We start from the raw sequence: 23,986 nt of genomic DNA on the forward strand, positions 1-23,986 counted from the left end.
AAAGGGAACAATTTGCACAATAAATATAGCAGCATATATATATATAACTATAGCAGCATTTATAATTGCACATACAATTGTAGCAGTCTGACTAGTATTTGACTCATATGAAGCCGGACATTGGTGAGGGGAAAAAAGACACAAATAGAAGGGAACATAGTTAGTATTGTGTAAAAAAACACCATATCCCACCTCCCACCTCATTGTGGTTCATATAAGCCATTTATATTCATAATCTGCATTTAATCCTTTTGGGACCATAGTATTTAATGTAAAAATGCATTTCATTTCTGTCTTAGCTAGACGTTCTTCAATATCATTTTTTGATGCCACAGAAGGATTTGAGTCCCCTTATGTCACAATTATGCTTCTCCTTAAAATGTAATGAAAAGCTGTGTAGTTCATAACCCTTCTTGACATTTCGGGCATGTTCTGCTAGGCGGTCTTTAAGATGTCTACTGGTCCGCCCAACATACTGCTCACCACAATGACATTCTAGAAGGTACACAAAAGCATTAAAAAATGAAAAGGATTAAATGCAGATTATGAATATAAATGGCTTATATGAACCACAATGAGGTGGGAGGTGGGATATGGTGTTTTTTTACACAATACTAACTATGTTCCCTTCTATTTGTGTCTTTTTTCCCCTCACCAATGTCCGGCTTCATATGAGTCAAATACTAGTCAGACTGCTACAATTGTATGTGCAATTATAAATGCTGCTATAGTTATATATATATATGCTGCTATATTTATTGTGCAAATTGTTCCCTTTTTCACTTTGTATAATTTTTCACTTTGTATAATTATGTCTTATTTATTGTACATTTTATCTGATTGTATGTATTTTAATGTCATTTTAAAATATGTATTTTTAACACCATGCACTTTAGACAGATAGAAAGGTATCCTAAAGTCTGAAGCCGGGCTAGGTCTAAAATTAGAGGCTGTACCTGAGAACATGTGACCTGACAGGTCCTCCTTAAAAGCACCTCCCGGTCTCCACAGCGGCACATCTTGAAAAAGGATATATTATAATATCCGAAACGCGTTGATCAGGCCGCCCAGCAGCATCAGCGAGTCATACTTCTCACAGCGGCAACACACAGATCTCCTCTGCCGGCGTTGTCTGCAGCACGCCTGTCACTAAGGGAAAAGCCGCTGAACGTCTGCCCCCGCTGCTGACTGCCTTCTTGGACTCTTTTAACTGTTTTTTTTATCGTGTGGATCCATTTGGATTTTCTTTATGTGAATAAATCTTCTTTTTACCTGCCACCTGGAGTCTACTGGTAAAGAAACCTTTGCTATGCACGCGAGACAGAACGTAAATGTAAGTTGATTTCATGCTGGTTCTTCTCTGCCACTTCCCTGCTATTCTGAAGCTGTCACAAAAGAAACTATTACGTGAACACCTGATAGAATTAAATTGTAAGTCCACATTTCTTACAGCATCAGGAAGATTTCTGTCGCAGGGACTTATACTCCACATTCCAGATAAACTTTATTTGGTTTCTATACAGCGCTAGTCTATTGTTAAATTTCTCTGTGCTTTGTATGTATTTGGGTTTGGGCGTTAACCCGTTACAATAGACCAGCAGCTCCGCTAGTCCAGCGCTGGGTACACACAAAAATCTTTGTTCTTCCTATATAATATACATGCTCCCAGTACCATGGCTCCACCCTACATCCTTGCCACTGTTTAGTTTAGCACCCACAGCAAAGGAACTGTCACTGTTGAGATAATGAATTGTGGTTGTGTGTATAATATTATTGCTCGCAGGGTTTACATACATGGGGCGATGTTCTAACATCCGCGCCCCCTTACTGCCCCCTATCGCCGGCTACCTCATTCATAATTATCGCATATGCACTAACATATGCGATAATTATGGCAAAGGACAGCTGTTGCGTTAAGAGCTGTCCTTTGCGGTGAGAGTCAGCGGGTCCCATGGGGACTCTCCCCTTTCTCCCTTACCCAGTGCTGCTGCGCCAGGCTCTCCTCCTCCCTGCACCCAGAAGAGGATCATACTGCAGGGAGGAGAGGAGGAGGTCACAGGTCCGGAGGGGTCAGTGCGGGGCGGCGGGGGGTCTGTGCGGGGCGGCAGGGGGTCGCGTTAGAAGGCCATAGGTAACCTGGTGGGGGATGCTTAGAGCATCCTAAAATGCGGTAACAGGGTTTTTACTGCATTTTTAGTTTAGAGAATCTTCCCCATGATGTCTGTGAACATTGTGTACCTTTGCATTATATTTGTAGAGTTTAAAAGCAGATAAAATGTATTTTATAGTGTGTCACTGTCTATAAGTTCCGACCTATTCATAATCAGGTATTTGACAATTGTAATAAAAAAACAATTTCTCTAAGCAATGTAAGATTTATTTTCCATGATATTCACATAAATATAAAATCAGAAAATGTTGTTTCTGTGAGGTTTCCAAAATTCATCCTATGATTGAGGCTATTTTTTAATTTATTTTTACTTTTTTCTTAATACTTAATTTACTGTATGTTTTGTGTGTTTATATGTAAATTTATTAAACATGTCATATAATTCTTCTTAATATAAAATATTTTTATTGAACAATTGGTATCTTTCATTTATTGTAGTTGTAGCGCTGCTTCTTCTGGTTGTTTCTGTGAGGTGTCCCATTGGAAACTATAGTTACTCATACAGACACAAACAAAGCCACTCACCATTTCCTCCTCATTCACAACCTGCTCAGTACTCACAGCCGATCCCACTGGCTGCTCGCATCTGGAGACAAGTGGCTCTAACACGCTGATGCTTCCACTCTGCTGCTAGAAACAATTCTCACACTTATATTCTCTGGCCAGGAAGGAAGTGTCATTTTCAGTGTTTAGAGGCAACACCAAACTAAACAAAAGAGAATCTCATTGGTACATAACATGGGCCCTTATTCAGATCTGTGCGGTACGGCCCGCGTGCGGCCGTACCGCCGATGTTTTCGCTCTGCACATGCGCAGAGGTCACTCTGCGCATGTGCAGGGGAAATCGCTGCACAAAAATTTTTTACGCCGCAAAGGGGGCGTATAGGGGCGTGAGGGGCTTAATAGCCTCATTTACCTATGAATACGCCCAGCATTTCATGGGCGTTCCCATGCAAACGCGGGGCGTATGCATGGTAATGAGGCTATGACGCCAGTGATGGGGGCGGAAAGCTGACATCGCCGGATGTCAGCTCTCAGCCCCCATACAAGCTTTCACACGGACGATTGTCCGTGTGGTCTAAGCTTGCGGGAGCTGCTGGAGCGTGCGGCCCTGCCTTCGATGGTCGCCGACCATCGAATGCAGGGGGCAGCTCCCACCATGGTGGAGGCGTACGCCCCACCATTTTCATGCGGATCGCCAGCCGTCCGCGTACGGACGGCCGTGGCGATCCGTATTGTAGGCGGGGATTGGTTTGTGCGGCCGGAGCAACGTATGCGGCTCCGGCCGCACAGACCAGAATAAGGGCCATGGTTTCCTCTCATTTAAGAGTAAAATTCAATAGGCGTCACTAATTTAGCGCACTGCACAATGCTTTGATTCTGCACTGGTGCCCCTTGATCAGTGATGGAGAACCCTGGCAGTCCAGCTGTTGTTGAACTACACATCCCAGCATGCTCTGTAAAAGTTTTGCTATTTTGTCATACTAAAATTGTTGCAGGGCATGCTGGGATGTGTAATTCAACAACATCAGCAGCCCTGCTCTCTCCAAAAAACACATGCCCTGTGGGGATCGCTCCCTAAAAAAACCTCCACCAGTGAAGTGGTTAATCTTTGCAGCACCTCTCAAGCTCCATCAGGTTGGATGGGAAGCGTCGGTGCACAGCCATTTTCACATATCTCCAGAGATGATCACAGAGTTGTCCTGAAGCCACTCCTTTGATATGTTAGCTGTGTGCTTAGGGTCGTTGCCCCGCTGAAAGATGAACCGTTGCCCCAGTCTGAGGTCAAGAGCGCTCTGGAATAGGTTTTCATCCAGGATGTCTCTGTACATTGCTACATTCATTTTTCCCCCTATCCTGACTTATTTCCCTGTTTCTGCCGCTGAAAAACATCCCCACAGCATGATGTTGCCACCACCATGCTTCACTGCAGGGATGGTATTGGCCTGGTGATGAGCGGTGGCTGGTTTCCTCCAAATATGACGCATAGCATTCATGCCAAAGAGTACAATCTTTATCTCATCAGACCAAATAACTTAATTTCTCATGGTCTGAGAGTCCTTCAGGTGCAGTTTTGGTAAACTCCAGACTGGCTGCCATGTACCTTTTACAAAGGAGTGTCTTCTGTCAGGCCACTCTATCATACAGGCCAGACTGGTGGATTGCTGCAGAGATGGTTGTCCTTCCATAAGGTTCTCCACTCTCCACAGAGGAATGGTGTAGCTCTGACAGAGTGACCATCGAGTTTTTGGTCACCTCACTGACTAGGGCCCTTTCCCCTGATTACCCTTCTTCCATTTACAGATGATGGAGGCCACTGTGCTCATTGGGACCTTCAAAGCAGCCAATATTTTTCAGTACCCTTCCCCAGGTTTGTGCCTCAAGACAATCTTGTCTCGGAGGTCTACAGACAATTCCTTTGACTTCATGCTTGGTTTGTGCTCTGACATGCATTGTCCAGTGTGGGACCTTCATATAGACAGGTGTGTGCCTTTCCAATCAACTGTCAAATCAACTGAATTTACCACAGGTGGATTCCAATTAAGCTTTATGAACATATCAAGGATGCTCAGTGGAAGCAGGATGCACCTGAGCTTACTGACAAAGGCTGTAAATACTTATGTACATGTGATTTCTTCGTTTTTTATTTTTTATAAATTTGCTAAAATCTTCCAAAAAACTTTTGTTCATGTTGTCATTATGTGGTATTGTGTGTAAAATTTGGAGGGAAACATTAGTTTATTCCATTTTGGAATAAGGCTGTAACATAACAAAATGTGGAAAATGTGAAGTGCTGTGAATACTTTCCAGGTGCACTGTACATACAGTTGGACTCCAACATGGTTACAAAATTAAGTGGGAATCTGATTTCATCGTTTAATGAACGCTTCACCTATAAACATGCTTTCAGCAAATTAACTTTTGCCACTAATAGTAAAAAGATATGCCTTGCATTTTTCATAATTAAATTGGATATACGTATAAATCCTTCAGGGCTTCATTTTAGCAAGTGCCCTTTTATAAAATTGCAAAAATGCTTTGAAATTCAGAGCAGCTTTCAACATCCATTCATCCATTCTCAAGGTCAGGCCTGCTTCTCCTATACAGTATTCTATCATCTCTATGATCTATGCATTCTCAAAATACTGCTTGCTGCTGTTCCGTACTTGGAGCAGTGGTAAAATACAGATATATACTCATAGGGTCAATAAGCCATATACCCCCACCACTGAGCCTCTCCAAGAGGTGTAAAGCACCTTCTACATCTTTAACCTTGCATCCAACACACATTGCGGATGCAGCGAAACACACTACAGATGCTGGACTGCGACTACAAAAGCACTGAAATTAGTTTCAAACATGTAAAAAGTTGATGCACAGCAGAGGTTGACATCAGAAAAAGCATGGATGCTGCATCATAGAAATTCAAATACAGATACAGACTCATTCATACACTTATATCCAAATATTGCACATACAAATGTATCCTTACACTGGCTGATCCAAGAGGAGGGGCGTACAGGCTCTTTGCCCCCCCCCCTTTTGTTTCTGCCAATGGAGGACAGCAGCATCAACTATGTGCTCTCTCCCCGCCACATTTTATAGGGCCTTGTGACTGCTGCCACCATGCTGCTCCTAATGTAGGGGGCTAGCAGCTTTGTGCTCTCTGCGGGGACCATACCTGCTCAGGGATAAGCGCCTGGCGATGGCATGTGCGGGGTTCAGCAACTTTAGGCACTGTGTGCGGGGAGGGTTAGGTCTTAATTTAAGTTGGCTGACACGTGACAGGGGAAGAGAGGGGGCGGAGGGAGGAAGAGCAAGGTTGGAACAAGTGACCCAAACGGAACATCGTGGGCTTGCTTAGCTCGCCATGCTTCGGGCATGGTGGCTCGCTTCGCTCGCCATCTGGTTACTAAAGGCAACCATTGGTGGTGTGGATAGTGAAGGAGCAAGTCCCCCGCTCCTCCCCTAGGACATTAAAGGTCCTTTAGCCCACTAGAATTTAGCAACTACTGTGCAGGGACTCGCTAAGGGGTATGTGAATGCCAGTGCTGTGTTCAGGATGGGGACTCACTGTGGGGTCAGCAACTTTCGACGCTGTGTGAGGAGACAGTGGGCCAGATGTCCTAAGCTTGAAAAGTGATAAAATGGAGAGTGACAAAGTGCCACCCAATCAGCTCCTAACAGTCACATATCACACTGTGTTTGAAAAATGACAGTTACTAGACAATTGGCTGGTGGTTTATCACTCTCCATTCAATCACTTTTCATAGCTTAGTACATCTTGCCCCAAGTCAGAGACTGGCAGGACTGACAATTGGCAAGTGAGGCAGGGAGCTGTGTGCAGCATGGCTGGGTTCACTGGCTTAGATATGTATATATGTGTGTGTGAGTGTGTGCGTATATATATATATATATATATATATTTTTTTTATTATTTTTTTTTTTGCAAAACAATTTTATTATAATTTTCAAGAAAAGTATAAGAATTGTATATGACCGTTGTTGAATATCAAATAAAAGGTTCTTGCCAAAAAACAGCGATATTCTGATTATGACCAAACATGTGAGTGATAGTTTTCGTTCATATAGTGTGACTGAATTACTTCACTAGATATGAAGTTAGCATCCAGTAACAGGTGAGTGGTGGGTTAACAAGATTAATGTATCAGGACCGAAAAATATAGTCATAAGATTAGAGAGCAACCCACAGATAAATAACAGCATCAATCAAACTAAAACAGTACAATAATGGGGGGGGGGGATGTGTAGACAGACAAAGACCTGTTCGAACAAAGACCAGTTGACATGTCATGTGTTGACAATTTTCAAAATGTCAACATCATAACATGGGACTGTCTAGCCATCGTTGATATCAGGAATGCATACTGTTAATAGTAAATTGTTACGTCTGAGGGGTGACTGGTCCGGAGCTGGAGTGTAAAGAAAGCTGGGTTCTTTAATAAGCTTAGACTGCATATGGAATAACTAGAGTCAATGGAGGAACTTCACACAGGAGTGAAGATGAAGTCACTGAAGAGGAGGAGCCAGGAGATAACAGGTAAGTATGGTCTGGCTCAGACTGGGGCTGATCAACAATGGAGACTGCTTGGAGAAGTCACTGCAGGTAAGTATGCCCTGGGGATATCACTAGCGTAGTCACTGGAGAGGTTCACCGATGATGACAATGACCATACCTCTCAACTGTCCCGTTTTTTGCGGGACCGTCCCATTTTTTTTGGGATAGTCCCACCCGCCGCCCACGGCCAGCAGTGTCCCGGGGTGGGGCAGTTGGGAGTTCCCCCTGCCTGAAGGGAATAGACGCTGTTTGAATGCATCTATTCAGCGGCGCAGAGGGCAGACAATGGGGCGTGGCTAGACAATGGCCTCATTTGCAAAGACCATGACCATTTGCATAGGCCTCGCCCTTGTGGGTGCCGCGCGAGTGTCCTTCTTCAGAGGGTTCAGAAGTTGGGAGGTATGACAATGACAACAGCAAATATCTGCCCCTGGTGAAGATGTTGATGTTGTCTCTCTGAATGGTGACTGATGACAGTAGTGAGAATGGAACAAACAGGAACCAATTGCAGATAAACTGAAATAGCAGGTATTGTAGATGATCAGGTAGAAACAGGTACACTGTAATGAAGGATGCAATATCATAGACTGGACACTGGAGGGAGTCAGGTAACAGCAGAGTGGAAAGCTGCAGATACTGGAATAGCAGATGTACTAAGCGAGCTCAAGATGCTGCTTCTCTAAGGACATGCAGGGCCGGATTTGTGCCTAGGCCTGTGAGGCACCGGCCTCAGAGCGGCACCAATTAAGGGCGGCAGGCAGGCTGACATTCTGTTAAATGGCACAGCGGGTGGGCAGAGGCGAGTGACGAGCGCCGCAGACATGAATTATCATATGTCGGCGGCAGCGCCGCTCGTCACCCGCCACTGCCCACCCACTCTGCCATGCACATTACATCACCGCTTAGTGGCTGGGTCCAACGGTTCCACTGCGCGTCCGGAAAGGGCTCAGGCTCACTGCTGCTGGCTCCCGCCCATTGGCTACTCTACACACTCACAGTCAATTGGCTGCTGTGTATCCAGCAGCTGAGCTGAGTGGTGCGCAGATCCTCCCTGCGCTCAGTCAGTCACAGTGTGTGAGCCAGAGAGAAACTGACGGAGACACTGTGCTAATCACTGTACTAATAAGTGCCTCCCTCCCTCCGGGTCCTCCGTGCAGTGAGCAGTCCAGAGTGCTTAAAAAAATATTAAGGTGGGCTACATTTACATTTTTATGAAATATATAAATAACAATGTATATACATACAGTATATGATAACATTAAAATAGGGGGAGGGGGACACACAAAAATGTTGTGCCTAGGGGCGGCCTGAACCCTAAATTCGCCCCTGAGGACATGTACTGACTAACTTCTGGATCCAGCCCTTTCCTCTATATAGGCAGAGCATGCAGATGATTGGCTGCTGTGGGATGATGTCAGAGGTGACGACGGGGATTGGCTCAGGAGGAACATGTGGATGGATCCAAGATGGCGGCGTCCTGTGCCAGACGCTGTACCAAGCAGGCCACAGATGTCCATGCAGATGGCATTGAGGATTTAACTGGTTGCACACAGCCGGCACTGGCCACGCGCACCCGGTGCTAGTCAGGAACCGGGACGCTGTACAGAAGATGGCAGTCTCTGTGCAAGCTTGGCAAAACATTTGGAAGGAAGATAAGTATGTCTCAAACCTGGAGTCTTGGCATAAATGCTTTATAAGTCTTAGTTCAACATAGTAAACACAGAAGCCCAGAAGGTTTTTCTTATTTTATGGATAAAACATAAGTGGACTGTCAGCCAAAACCCTAAAAAGAGACACTGTTACTGTCTCTTACTGTAGATTACTGTCTGACAGGGAGCAGACAGTCACTTATATTTCACCTGTTTTTAGCATTAGAATGTGCTCTGCTTTTGTCTTCATAGAAATCAGAAATGACAAATCACACCAAAGCTTGAAACTTACAGCAACAAAATGGGGATAATTTGATTGGAGCTGGGGAATTCCAGTACACAGCTGCATACTTAAAAGTTTAAACAAAGTTAAAGATTTTACACCTCATACTGCAAATAATATATACTGTATAAATACAAACAAATAAATGTGGAACATTATTTATTTTGCTTCACAGCAGTGATAGTCTCCAAATTCTGCTAGCCTTGACAGATACTGTGCAGTCCAAACTTATCAACTGCCCATGCTTTCCTATCCAATTTACAACACTGTACAGTCCAAAAATACCCCCACATATTTTCTCTCTATTCATTTTCCCATCCTCCTCACCCTAGGCCAGCATAGCTCACCAAGAATCGTATCCTTGTGTATCAATGCCTATTTCCGTATGTATTGTAAGCTTGTGAGCAGGGCCATCCTACCTCTATGACTTTTTTATTCAGTTTGTTTTATCACTGTTGTTTCCAATTGTAAAGCACCACAGAATTTGATATGGGTATGATATAACTCACTGACAGTTGGGATTCCGAAGGACGTTTCTACGACTGCCAGGAGCCTCGACAGGGGGGCGAGCACATTCAAACCCCTTGAGGCCCCTATGTTTAGCTGCACTTGCCACATATTCTATTCTTCCTCTAAGGGGGTAGTGGACCCTCACCAGGGAAAATAGCTTGTGTAAACCTGGATTACAACTGTCTGTGAATTACACCCATTCATACACTTCATGGCAAACCATTGATAAATAAATAACAAATAAATAAAACTGTAGCACAAATCAATTTATATAGATACCAAGATAAAAGCAGACACATTCCTAACTGTACATTAGTGGGGTCTTTTGTACATATTGAGAGTTTTCATCCATCAAAACCGCACTTATAGGAACATGTTCATTTCTATGTTCTTATATACACATAGCATAATTATCTATGTATATTAACATTTAAATTCCCACAACACAAAAGTTTTAATTGACTATAATAACACCATATAATTCTTGTATTGTTACATGAAGCAACTATTTTTACTGTAATTAACCTTAGATCTACATTAGCTTGGCAAGATGTTGTTGACTGTAGGAAGTCCAATTATTAAGGCAGAGAGAACGTGTGGGCCTGGCTAGACATGGAGAGAATGCAGTCCCATATGGGATAAGCAATATCCTTTATAATGCATCTAACTAGGCAAATAAATAAGAATTAGGATCTCATCATGTGAAACTTGGTGTGTGTTCCAGATGTCTGCCAAAGCCTCTCTGATTGGGGCAAGAGAGTGGAGGCACAGAAGGTTGAGCAGAAAGAGGGAAGGCATGTCCTAACAGAGCCATTGTTACTAGACAAGGGGTGATATTTTGGTCTGATTCTGTACTTTTAATGAGGATCTTGTTATACTTTAATAAGGCACTCCGGTATAGAAGATGATTTCTATGTAAACTTTGTGCAATGTACTAAATATGCCACACACAAATGCGCAAGTAATAAGAGTATAAAAATAAAAGTGTCAATTACAGCGGGATCGTGTTTTTTCTTCATGAAAAAATGTATGTTTGAAAATCGGCAGTACTGTAGTAAAACTGCAAATCCTCTAGTTCAATCATTACAAAACGAATATATTTCCACTACAATCCACTGTTTCAAATTCTAAAGTGAATAAATAACATTTTGAAAATACACTATTTTATCAAGGCATAAAAACATAGCCCCATTTCTAGAGCAATGGGTACCATACATCTACTAGTTAATTCCCCTCTCTGATGATGCCAATCCAATCCACCAATCAGAAAAGCTGAATTTTTTTTTAAGCAGACAATCACACAGGACAGTTAAACTGAGTATAGTATCTATATCCTATAAATATGTGTCTAGGGGGTTTGGGGAATCACCATTTCTTCTCATTCCTCTTTATTTTGAAATACTGTATGGCAGTCCTGACCCCCACAGTGAGTTGGGACCATCTCAGCATGGAGTCGTGACTGATAATGAAATTATTGCTTTTATAAACATGTGTTTTTCCACAGATTTTCATTAATCAGGACTTGGCTTGGCAAGCCAGAGCTATGGTTGCCTTTTGTTCCTTTTTTTCTGCTCAAAGTCACGCATCTGGCCTAATTCATATTTGCACATGATTAAATGACATACAAACATGCATTTTCCTATGATAAAACTCTACATGCATTAGGTCCTGTATGCACAACTTCTGAGTCGCAGAGATCTCAGTTGTAACTCCACTTTCAGTGTGGCAATTGGTCGATTGCATGTAGAATAAGTGTGTCAGTGGTATGTTGACAGAATTGTGTGCTATTCGGCTGTTAGCCTCACTTCCTATAGAGGCTTATGTACAGCTTAAAGGTGCCTCCAGTATGCAATGGGCTATTACCTGGTCCTCTGGCCAAAAGCCATAAGCTGTAGATACTATGTGCCAGTGATGCCACCTGAGCCAGTTGTGCGTGAAAATACAAGGGTGATGGCCTAAGTCATCTCTTTACACTACGCAATTCCATTCAGGATGCACAATTTTTCCTTTGCCCTATCCATTGAGGCAGAGACGTAACTCTGGGATGAATGGAGTCATCTGCCGATGGGCTCTTGCTCCCAAGGGGGCAACTCTCCTTCCCTGTCAGTTTGAAACAGTTAATTGAAAAGCCATCCATATCGCTTCTGTGGCTGACTCCACCTCCTAGCAAGACCATAGATACCTTACATTTTCTTTATTCTAAACATATACACACACATGCATACATACAGTATATTTATATAAGGTTGGTGTGTGTATGTGTGTATATGTGTGTTTGTGTGGGGGGGGGGCACTAATATTTATCTTGCCTCTGGGCAACTGGGACAAACTTACGACTGCATTGAGGCCAGGGCAAGGTACATTTTTATATCCCTCCCTTCAAGTCTCCTAAGGTTCTCCTCTTGGGGAGAGCAGATTTGTGTCCCGGGGGGAAGCTTCGGCCAACCCTGCAGAGAAAAGGACGACCCTAAACCTTGCAGTGTAGGGAAACCTGAAAACTCTTACCCACTAAGTGGCTCTGAGTCTTTGGCTCTGGAGGCTGGGGATCCACGGGGTTCCTCTAAGCTTTGGTGAAGATTCCAGGGACCCAGCTTCGAACACAGTTTGTGCACTGCACTGGGTGAATTGGAGCCTTCAAATAAAATAAAAAGCTAGCACCGCATGGCTAACACTACATGAACCAATAGACCGACAAGAAAAGAATTGGAATAAATATATGAAAAGAATAGGCCGGGACAGAGCAATTACACTTTTTGGGGGCTAAATTACAAAGGGTCATAAATAGCTCCTTAACAATTCCATTAATTACAAAACCACAGATCCAGCATCTTCATTCAATAACATACTTCTAAATGAGTCTGTTCATTATGTTGCTAATCCATATATATTGTTATTAATGGTAGGTTTGATATATTATTATTTTTCTAGGAAAGGAATGCTATGCTATGATTAGATCTGTTATTCAGGCACCTACATTAATGACTGTGCAATCTCACCCACTCCATGTGTTCTAACTATAGAACAGTACCTGCTTCAAAACAGATTACACTGATCAAACAAACAACTGCTGTTGTTTACTTCCAAAATTCAAGCTTCAGCTATGTTTTAGACAATTGCAGTAACTTTTTTCCTATTCAAGCATAAAGCATATAATACATTTCAGTTGAGCTCCTACATGCAAAGCCTAAAGGCCCCTAGTCCGACCAGTTTTCCCTTGAATTCCCCCGGAGCTACCCGGGAGGCTAATTGACGATTTAGCACTTGATGTGCCATTTTTTACCTGCAATAAATCACATGTGATTTATTGCAGGTAAAAAAATCTCCCGGGGTGCTGGCAGCGGCGGGGGACGGGCAGGGTCCGGGCATTGGTGATCCGTGGGGTCCGAACAGCGGCGTGGAGCACATAGCGGCAGATGCCAGGCGGCGTGGCTGGAAGCGGCAGCTGAATTAAAAAAAATATTTTGAATAGACTGTCCGGCCGGTTATTGGCTGAGAGAATTCTCTCATCCAATCAGCGGCCTCCTATCTGATTAGCGGGTGCCGTGAATCGCGGGAGGTGGTCCGCAAATCGCGCGCGGGGGGGGGGGGGGGGCGCAGGGGTCTCTCTCAGCCAATCAGTGGCCGGCCAGTCTTTTCAAAATAATTTTTTACTTCAGCATACACTTCCCGCCCCATCACCTGGCAAATGCTGCTACCAGTTCCCCGCCGCTGCCCTGACCATGCGACTAGGACCCCACTGCTTTGACCACGCTGCTCAGACCCCATTGATCTGACCACGCCACTCAGACCCCACCACTGGCACACACCTACGGATCGGACCTAGTACATCATGGGTGGAGCCCGCCCAACCTCCCAACTCCTAGCCTGTGCGCACCAGGTCGGAGGGGATGTCAAACACATCCGATTTGCAACAAATTCTAGGCCTGATCTGTCGGGATCGGGAGAAATTGGCCCAAATTGGAATGAAAGAGCCATTGAAACAAACTGGAAGTATATAACAGATCCATAGAGACCAATGGAGTTTGCAAGCATGGTGACAGGCTCTGAATGCACTGGAATGGAGAAAGTAGTTTAATAAAGAAAAACAGTAATGCAATGCAAACATAATCATACACTATGAACACACATGGGCATGAACACCACATCGGACAACAATTGACGGGTGGTTAGCAATATGTTGGAATGGGGCAGCCCCCTCCGTCATTTTGCAGTGCACCATGGAGCAGCAGCTGGCCAGCCCCCAGGCTTATTCCCTTGCACTGTTTAGATGCAGTGTATATTGACGTGTTTTCCTGTTTGGGGTTGCATAGAGCTAGGCAAGTCTTCCGAAGCAGGTCATAAAAAAACAAACAAACAACAACAACAAAACATAATCTGGTATGATGCAATGGTCCTACTTTAAACAGAGTAGATTTGTACATATAAAACCTGGATATTTCTATGATTCTAATGTTTAGGTCAAACAAACCATAACAAAATCTGAAGTAGTAGAAAGGTCCGAGAGGCAGCCAAAAACAAAAAATAAAAGGGGAAAAAGTATACAGGCTGATTCAGGCCATTTCTTCGGGTCTGAAGTCAGCCCTTCCACGATGTTCGGGGTTTGCACGTGTGGTTATGCGCATGCGCAAACCACAGGTTACAGCTTTGTCGAGTATCACACTTGCCGAGCGTCCCCATAAAAACACTGGGCGTTCCCTGGGAATGCCGGCATGCTCGGGGCGCATGGCTTGCTTGGGGCGGGCGGCTGGCGTCACATGATATCAGCGCCTGCCCCAAATGCAGAGATCAGCAGCCATCTGAAAAGCAAGTATTGACTTACTTTTCAGACTGAAGGCTGCAGAAATCATTCGATGGCCACCCGCCCGACTGTTCGGTGGCATTTACCTGTTCGCTAGGCTGCAAACATACGCAGCCTAGCGAACAGGTCTGAATCAGTCCCTTAGTACATTATAAATGGGTTCACCAGCCTGCTAGTATCTCAGTGCTGTAGTTCTCAAAACTCGGTCCTCAGGACCCCACACAGTTCATGGTTTCCATGTCACCCGGCAGGTGCGCAGGCGCACTCATTACTCACAGACACATTTTAAAAGACCCACAGGTGGAGCTAATTATTTCACTTGTGATTCTGCGTGGAAACCCGCAAAATATGCACTGTGTGGGGCTCTGAGGACCGAGTTTGAGAACCTGTGTCTTAGTGAATAAACAATTATAGAAGTCAGTATATAAAGAGCTAAAATGAAGGTAATTGATTCAAGAAGTAGGTTACAGGGATATTTTATATATTATTATAAGACATTACTAACAGCAGGGTATTAAGAAAACACATTTTACACCAGATAATAGCATCCTGGTTAACTAAACATGGGATTAGAACACTCAGCAATCAAGCCACATTTATTTCTAGGATGTTTTGCCTTTTTAAAATAAAAAGTGCTTTAATTTATGGATGTGTGCAGTGCTTGTAAATCTCATCAAGATATTACTTTACAAACTGTCTGGGGTTGATGGCAGGTTCTGTTTAGAAGGGCAAAAAATACCTTATGCATACCTCCCAACTTCTTGGGAGCCGGAGGAGGGACAGGGGACTGCGCACCGTAGGCGTGCTAGAAAATTTTGGGGTGTGTGGCCTAATTTCGGGGGGCCTGGCTTATACTTGCGGCTCACCCACGAGGCCACGCCCCCGTTTTGACGCAATGGGGGCATGACCCAGAGCCTCTGTGAGCCTCTAGCCATGCCCCCAGCTGTGCGTACAGCGTTTATTCCCCGCTGCTCAGCAGCCGACAGGGGGGACTCCCAACAGCCCCTCCTCGCCGCAGGACACTGCTGGCCGCGGGAGGGACGCGGAAATGTCCCCGAAAACCGTGACATTCCCACGGTTTTTGGTACTGTTGGGAGGTATGCCTTATGTAAATGCTGCATTTTTGGCTTAGAACCCACTGGTAAACCAGTTGCGTTTACCATCAAATTAATTGCCACTTTAAATCTAATAATTGCCTCTCTGGAATCACGCCAGCCACAAATCTTGTGCCACGGGGCTATTTCAGAGAATATTCTAACTAAGATCGCATTTTCTAAGACTTACTTAGAATCTAAGTAATCTCACTCGATCGCTTAGAAAATGCAGTGCTCCGTGTCTAGGGGCATAGTGATAGCGATTTGAGGCTCCGCGTGTCGCTATCGCCCGGTGATTAAGATCCAGCATGCTGGCTAAATCTAGTTGATCGCCAGTCAGGGCCAGTGTTCTCATCAGAGAACACTGGCCCTAACAGATCACTCAGCACATATCTCTGACACATCGCAACATCTCCTTGTGTATAGGCCCCTTTATATTTTCCTCAATGTCTTATTTGGCACAAGATAAGTTTCTGCTTATTTAACTCAGCACCAGGTATGGGAGTGCCCAAAAAATTAGAGTACCAGCGAGCAAAGCAAGCCATGCATTACACTTATTGAGGGTCCATGTCAACAGGATACGGATACTGGCAAGTTGTTAGACATGTGTCTAGGTCGACATGCAGGAAGGTTGACATGAGTCAAGGTCAACAGGTTCATTAGGTCGACAGGGTAATTAGGTCGACAGTGGTTAGGTCGACAGGCAAAATGTCGACGTGGGGTTTTCACAGTTTTTTTGAGCCGACATGTGCTGACAGGTGGTATTTCCTGCCCTACCATCCACTAGGGTGTGGTGGGAGAAGAAAATAGTGTGCAGAGCGTAGGGAGGCACCGTGCCCAAAGCACGGAGAACGCAGCGAGCCATACGAGGGGACGCGGTGCACGATAACCTGTGTCTATGTCGATTGTGTCGACATTCGGGTAAAAAAACAGTGAAAAACCCCATGTTGACCTTTTGACTGTCGACCTAACCCATGTCGACCTAATGACCCTGTCGACCTCATGACCCTGTCAGCCTAACCCATGTTGACCAAGACTAATGTTGACCTTTCTGCATGTCGACCTAGACACATGTTGACCTAAATGCATGTTGACCTAATGACTGTCTAACAACTTGCTAGTGACCAACTGATCCACATCCATGTCAATATATTTCAACATAGACACACAAAAACTGGAAGACTTGTGTCGACCTTTTATGTGTTGACCATTTGCATGCTGACCTTTTGCTTGTGTCAGCCTTTTATCCGTGTTGATACTACATAATTTGCACTGTAGACCAATATTCGTCGACCTGTTGACTGACAACCTAGACACTGTCGACCTAATAACCAACACCCCTGCAGATATGATAAGTGGAGCTTTGTACCAGAGGAAGAAAGGGGTTAGGCCACTCACATATTGCATCAGAGATAACAGTACTTATATAGTATTTTACTATAAATGAGGCTCCTAATATCTGCATGGTGCTCTTCAAAATGTATCTTGAAGTTCAAAGAATTGTTAAAAAGAGCAGCAGGAAAATGATAGAACCAAGGGTGAGATTAATAGGATGAGAGTTTCAGAAAGTGAGAGATTTGGTGAGAAATCTCCAGTTTTTTTAAAGTGGCAATCATTTACACTGTTTGATTTTGCAGTGTAAATGATTGCCGCTTTAAAAAAAAATGGAGATTTCTCACCAAATCTCTCACTTTCTGAAACTCTCATCCTATTAAATCTCACCCCATGTCTCACGCTGCTCCCTACCCTTGTGGCTGATGCAGAGGCTGGATGGGAGTGTCTGCGAGGGGTATATGAGCAGTGAGTTTGTGAGCGATGTTGCACATTCGGGTTGTGTTGCTGGGAAGTGAGAGTTTAGAATTTCCTTCCAAAATTGGAAATTTGACAGGTCGCCAGCCATGTGCTCCAGACCATGCTCTGTGTGAGTATTCCAACTTCCTAGGAATGTGCTGGTTTTGTATTGTAAAAAAAAATGCTATAATATGTACATCCACTGCAGGATATGATTTTATCTGCTGGGAATTCATTCTTTTTAGATGGGAACAGTCTCAGTATGCTGCTCATGAACAGGATATCTGATAAATTGTTTACATCTGTGCAGAAAAGCACCACAGAAACTACAGAATATTCCAAAAATCCCAAGGAACAAGATCACCGTTAACTCAAATACTGTAGTGCACTGAAGCATACAGTCTGACAGAAGCAGAGTTCCCAGGACTAGTACAAAATTAGCATATAAACCAAAAGCAAGATTGAGATGATATAGATTTCTAAGCAATATAAAGCAGGGTTGCCTACCCTCCTGGAATGGCCGGGAGGGTCCCGGAAATCGGGTCACCCTCCCGGCCCCCCGGAAAGGTGGCCAACCCTCCTGGATTCTGAGGGATCCCCGCTCCCCCCCCCCTGATTGCGCCCCCCCCCCCCCCCCTTGACCGTGGCATTTAAATTACCTTATGTCTGCAGATCTCCGGGGAGGGGGCAGGGCTAAAGCGTTATAATCACGTCATTTAGCCCCGCCCCGTCCACGGAGATAGGCAAATTGAGTAACTTTCCTTCATGGGGGTGGGGCTTAATGATGTCATGTTTAAGCCCCGCCCCCGAGCTCCTGCTGAAAGTCTCCTCTCCGGGCTTCTCCCGGAGAGGAGCTTTTAAAAATCGGCAACCCTGATATAAAGTAGTACAGAATATTAACAGCCTATAATGGTATCAATGTTTCAAGTACTCTTAGGGCCATTTCCTCAAGATGTGCTGTGTGTAAAAAGGGCGCAATCTTTAGAGCACAGTTGCCTACCCTCCTGCATTCTGCCGGAGACTCACTCCCCGCAATCTCCTGGGTGTGGTACAGGGTTCTGACAGTCGGGATCCCAACAGTCATTAGCCTGACGTCGTTAGTGAGCGCAAAAAAGCCCCTTACAGGCTCGCTGCGGGCACGGTGGCTCACAACGCTCACCACCTATTCTATTCTCCCTCTGGGGGACCCCCACGAGGGTGAATAGCCGGTGGCCGTCGGGAACCCATGCGTCAGTATTTTTACAGTCGGGATCCCGACGTCGGGTAACCGACTGTTGGGATCCCCTCCGGCACCCAATCTCCCTCTCTCTCTCATTAGTCTCCCTCATTCCACCTGGCCCACATTACACTGCTATACCATAGTTACCTCCCCTCCTGCATTCTGCAGGAGACTCCCTGATATAGCAGCAATCTCCCTCTCTCCCTCATTAGTCTAGCAATCTCCCTCATTTCACCTGGCCCACATTACACTGTTATACCATAGTTACCTCCCCTCCTGCATTCTGCAGGAGACTCCCTGAAATAGCATCAATCTCCCTCTCTCCCTCATTAGTCTAGCAATCTCCCTCATTTCACCTTGCCCACATTATACTGTTACATTTTTTGGGGAAAAAGGAATGAGAGACAGATACATTTACATTGAATAATCAGTGCCATTTCCTAACACTTTACCAAGTATAGTAGCTCTTACTAACTGCTCTGGGGCTCATCTACTTTTGGATATAAGCATAGGTGTGCGCACATTGAGTGTTAGGGGTGCATAGGCACCCCCTAATGCTGTGCCCCACCCTTATGAACTCCTCTGCTGCTAACAATACCAGCAATACCCTTAACCAAAGACTTTTGCTTTTTAGATTGGTATTCCATTTAAAGAAGCGCCCATCAATCAATTCTATGTGTTTGCATTGTTAATTGTACTAGACCATTGTCATATCACTAAATACATGCGTCATCTATATATGTTCATGACTGTATTTGCATGTACTGTTACACAGAGTAATTAGAAGATTAAAACTGAAAGGCAGGAGATTTTGGTGTGGTTGAGAGACTTTTTATATTGTAGCGAGTGCCAATAGATGATGGAAGACACGCCTGATTGGCGGTGTTAGACATGCCCAATAGGTGGAGCTATGCACACTCCTTTGACGGTGCACCCCCTAATAAAATGTGCTGCGCACGCCTATGGATATAAGTAATTTTAAATGATTCCTCTCATATGTAGCAGTACACCCCCCCGCTTCTAGGTGCCATGTTCACAATCTCTTTTCACAATCTCATATATGGAACTAGACACGTCCTTTGGGTTGAGCATGACACGCCCCCTCAATGGGGCACTGTGCAAAATTCTATTACCAACTATAATCTCCCTGAAACTAGTTTTCAAAAGTAGGCAAGTATGGTTTAGGGTTTGAAGTTGGATTAGAGGTTTGAGTTAGGGGTTTCATCAGAGTTTTGCACCGCCCGCTGGACTGGTAATCCAGACAGGCCGCTATCAGCTTGATGCCAAGGCCCAATATTTGCAATGTGGGGGAGCCACATCAGGGCCGAAAATGGGATTTTTGTCTCCAGGGGTAAGGCAGTAATTTGTCTCTACTCCTCTTACCATTCCTCTGCATGCATGCATGGGGTATCATCCAGCACCCCCTAGTGACCCCCCCCCCCTCCAATTACGGCCTTGACCACACACACTCTGGGTCATGCTACTCCTGGTTCCTGGGGCCCACATTTTCAATGTAGGACCTGCATTCAGCTGACTAACTGTAAGTAACCCACTGAAAGACTGCAGTTTGCATTTTATTAGCCACCATTAGAAAAGAAAAAGCTCAATAATAACGCATGCTTAACCCAGTAAACATAAATGCTGTTTTTTTACTATCTCACATTCTTGCTTGTACAGTACTTACATAATTGTGATTAATAAAAGTATTTAAACTTTGGTGGTCCTTTAAAATATTTGGAGGAAGTGTTTTTTCTTTTTTTTTTGATTGCCGTGACAACAGTCACAATAGTCTGTACTGATAACAGTTAAGACTGTCAAACTCTCCATCCATTGTTACACTAACAGTATCTTGTAAGCTACATGCATGAAATGGAAACAAACATTGCTATGCAAGCCTGCAAGCAAAACATCACAAATACCGAACAGTCAATAAGATTATAATATATAAAATAAGTAGTTGTATAAATCTGTCAGAAAAGCAGGAGAGCAAAGAACTCTGAGATGAGACAGGTGTGATATCACATTACTTTTCTTGTTGCATGTCATGGGATGTTGCATGGGATTGGTAAGTTTTGTCGGCCCTAACCCTCCCTACATTGAGCCTTACCCTAAGTCCCCCTTCTAATGCCCAAACCGACCCTCCCCTTGCCTAAACCTAACCCTACATGTCATAATTCCATTCAGCATCCAGGCAGTTTGGACTCCGGTGTCGGCATCCTCATTAATGTCAGGATTCTGATGCCGGTCTCCTAGCGGTAGTCGGGATCCCGGCATTGGTAGTGTGAACACCGGCATCCTGACCGCCATGAGGGTGAACGGATCCCCTATGGACTACAGGACACATAAACTTGAATAAGCATTCAATTTTGTGCACACAGAGTTTAGAAATGTTTATAGGATACCACACAAATTGCTGTATGCCTAGCTGTAGAACTGACACATTGTCCCTACAATAAAGTAATGTTTACACTGGTATGTGTCGTCAGCCATTCATGAAATAATTTTAAAAAAATGGACTGTGTGAGGCTATGAGTGCCTTCCGCTCACTGTTCGGTACTAGGAGGGGGACTGTAAGACTGGGAGGGGTTCAGCATATCGTCATTCGCAATCCCAGGACAGGCGGCCACAACACCAATGACGTAATCCCAACATCAGTGGAAATGCCAACACCGTAGTCCTGATCATATGCTTGCCAGGGACTCTTATTGTTATGCCACAGGTGTGTGTGTGTGTGTGTGTGTGTGTGTGTGTGGGGGGGGGGGGGGGTTGTTTATATTGTGTTACAAAGAGGGATGGTTAGGCATTATAAATGGGGGGTGACTGTTGGGGATGGTTAAGCATCAGGTAGGTAGGGCTTTGGTTAGGGCTAGAATAAATATACTTAAACAACTCCTGCCATGATTCTGCCCATCGGGATGCCGCAGTTGGCCTCATGGCTGCTGGCATTATGACCGCCTGCCATCGCATATATTTCAAATGGTCAAGCACATTAACTTTTTTAAAGAGCAGGGGCTGTCTGCTGAACCACACATTTATAAGCTTATCTAAACGACGTGTTCAGTTTACAAAGTCATTTAAAATCCTATTGTTTGCAAAGTAAAAAGTACAGGAATCAATTAATTGGTAGACAAATATTATCTGCTACCTATCACGCTTTTATTATCATTTTTATTTATTTATAAGGCACTACAAACTCTGTAATGCCAGACTGTCAGCACACAAGTGAAACAAAATAGAAATAGAAAAAAATAAAATAAGTAGATAAGAGGTAGATAAAGGAAATGCATTACCAGTAATACAAAATACACCTAAACATAAAAGCATAACAAGTACACACAAGATAAAGGAAGTGCGGTTACAGGACTGCGGGTATGAAGGGCCCTGCCAGTGAGATCTTACAGGGTAGTCTTTAAGATTCACTTTAGTATAATCAAAGGGTATCCTTTGATGGAAGTCCCACTTTATAATAAAAAAAATCAATAATTTCCAGTTACTGAAGAGTTAAACCTGTCTCTATTCTACGGTTACATACATCATTAAAGTTAGGTTCTGGTGTTTGCATCCTGAGCAAGCCAATAATACAATGCTATGCAAAGACACATAAAATTCTGCAGTTTCTAAAAATATGTCCTTCAATCACCCTCTGTAGACTTGGATGTGGATGTATATATCATTCTGAGACAGTTTCCAGCACTGAGTATCTATTAACGTGACAGTGCTGGATTGTACAGCCTGCAATAATCGCACAGCATCGCAGCCACACTTAGCAACCATAATAAAAAGCAAAATAAAATCAAGATATTGTTATTGCGCCATACTATTTACGTACTCTGTGAATCATACACAGTATGTCATCCTCTATAAACACCAGCATTTAAAAAGTCATGGCTGTCTCAACAAGCTCCTTGTGAAACTTTAAATAAATGGTGCTATAACTGTACTTGTAAGTTCCACTGCCACTTGCATGTTCAAAGATACAAATCCCTATACTCACAGCTTCTGTATGTAACAGCTGACGTGTTCTTACAGTCACAGTTCTCCTTGTCCTTTGGTGTCACTGCATCCCAAACACAGCTGACCTCAGCAGTCTAGTTTTGGTACAAGCAGCTGCAGATGCTGCAGGAGGAATGCTGCATTCTGCTAAAAGTACTGTACCTTGGTCCTCGCTGTGCCCTCTAACTCCAATAGGAATGTTCTCCTTCTCTTGGTATCTCTTAAAACATGATCATTATTTCTTATTAAAGTGATCAGAAAACAACTGAAGAACTACATCAGCAGCAGGCAGCCCTTCACTTAATATTGTTCCAACCAACTCCTCCAGCTACATAGAGTTATTTGGTTGCAGCCCATCATCAGTGGGTGTGGATGATGCTGTGGACAGTGTGTGTGGGTATAGGCAGCAGCGAGCAGTGTGTGACTGCGATGACATTGAGCTTGTCTGTCTCTAGACGACCTCTTTACTAACTAATAAATAAATGAATGGGCTGGCTAGTGGTTTCTCACTCATTCTGGTGCAATCAAGCTGTGTGATCCAAAGTAAGGGGGGGGATGTACTCTGTGGGATAAGATCCAAGGCTGCTCATATTACCAGAAGCTTTCCAGTCTGAGCATTACACTGCATTTTACTGCTATTATATCAGAGACGGCAATCAAACAGCAGAGAGCACAACTAGGGCTGTTAACATTCAGCATGGGCTGTAGTTTTATGGTTTTAGAATAGACGATACACAATATGCATGGATTTATAACCTGCCTAACGCTATGTATTATTTCCAAATCTGCTCTGTAATTCACAATTGCACAACTGATAGTTATAAATTCAGCTATGTAAGGGTAAAAAGGATCTCCTAATATACATTTATAAATATCTGCTTTCTTAAATGATGAATACACGTTAGACTCCTCAGCAGCATTAGGGGTTAAGCTGGGGCAGCTGTGAGTAATACAGGCCGGGTATCTGGCACAGTCATGTGGAAATGGAAAGTACAGTTTGTATGATTCTGCATATCGGGATATAGCTAATAAGCATCTCTATCACTCACCCAGCCCTGAAATGTGATGATTTGAATCTCCTGCTGTGACAAATGACACGGAACTGATGTTACTTTCCCATTATTTACTCTAAAATTAGAAAACCTTGTGTGAAGTGGGAAGCATGCTCTGAGGGCCTGATTCAGCCCTGATCGCAGGATTACGAAATCACAGTGCGCATGCAAGAGCCATCCCTACAAACAAAGCCAGCGGTGGCTAGCCATCAATGGCCATTCACAAGTTGAGTGACAGATGGTGGCGCGTTTGTGGGTGGCACGCCAACATATTCTGGGAGTATCCCAGAAAATGCAGGAGTTACCCGGCCATTGGTTGGAAGGGATGCAGCCTTCTCCCCACGGCC

General features: G+C 44.1%; 1 protein-coding gene across 2 annotated transcripts in view; it reads right to left on the minus strand.

Moving 5' to 3' along the window:
* LOC146074811 (PALM2-AKAP2 fusion protein-like) overlaps positions 1-23,105 on the minus strand; it is a 121,821-nt gene extending 98,716 nt beyond the window's left edge. The window contains exon 1 of one of the 2 annotated variants that reach the window (XM_083183350.1): positions 22,750-23,105. The gene's annotated coding sequence lies outside the window, so the exon portion shown is untranslated. The other variant, XM_083183344.1, reaches the window with a different exon arrangement.
* Positions 23,106-23,986: the final 881 nt, after the last annotated feature.

Source organism: Crinia signifera, chromosome 1, assembly GCF_055691185.1.
Source record: "Crinia signifera chromosome 1, ASM5569118v1, whole genome shotgun sequence".
In the NCBI taxonomy this organism is placed as follows: Eukaryota; Metazoa; Chordata; class Amphibia; order Anura; family Myobatrachidae; genus Crinia; species Crinia signifera.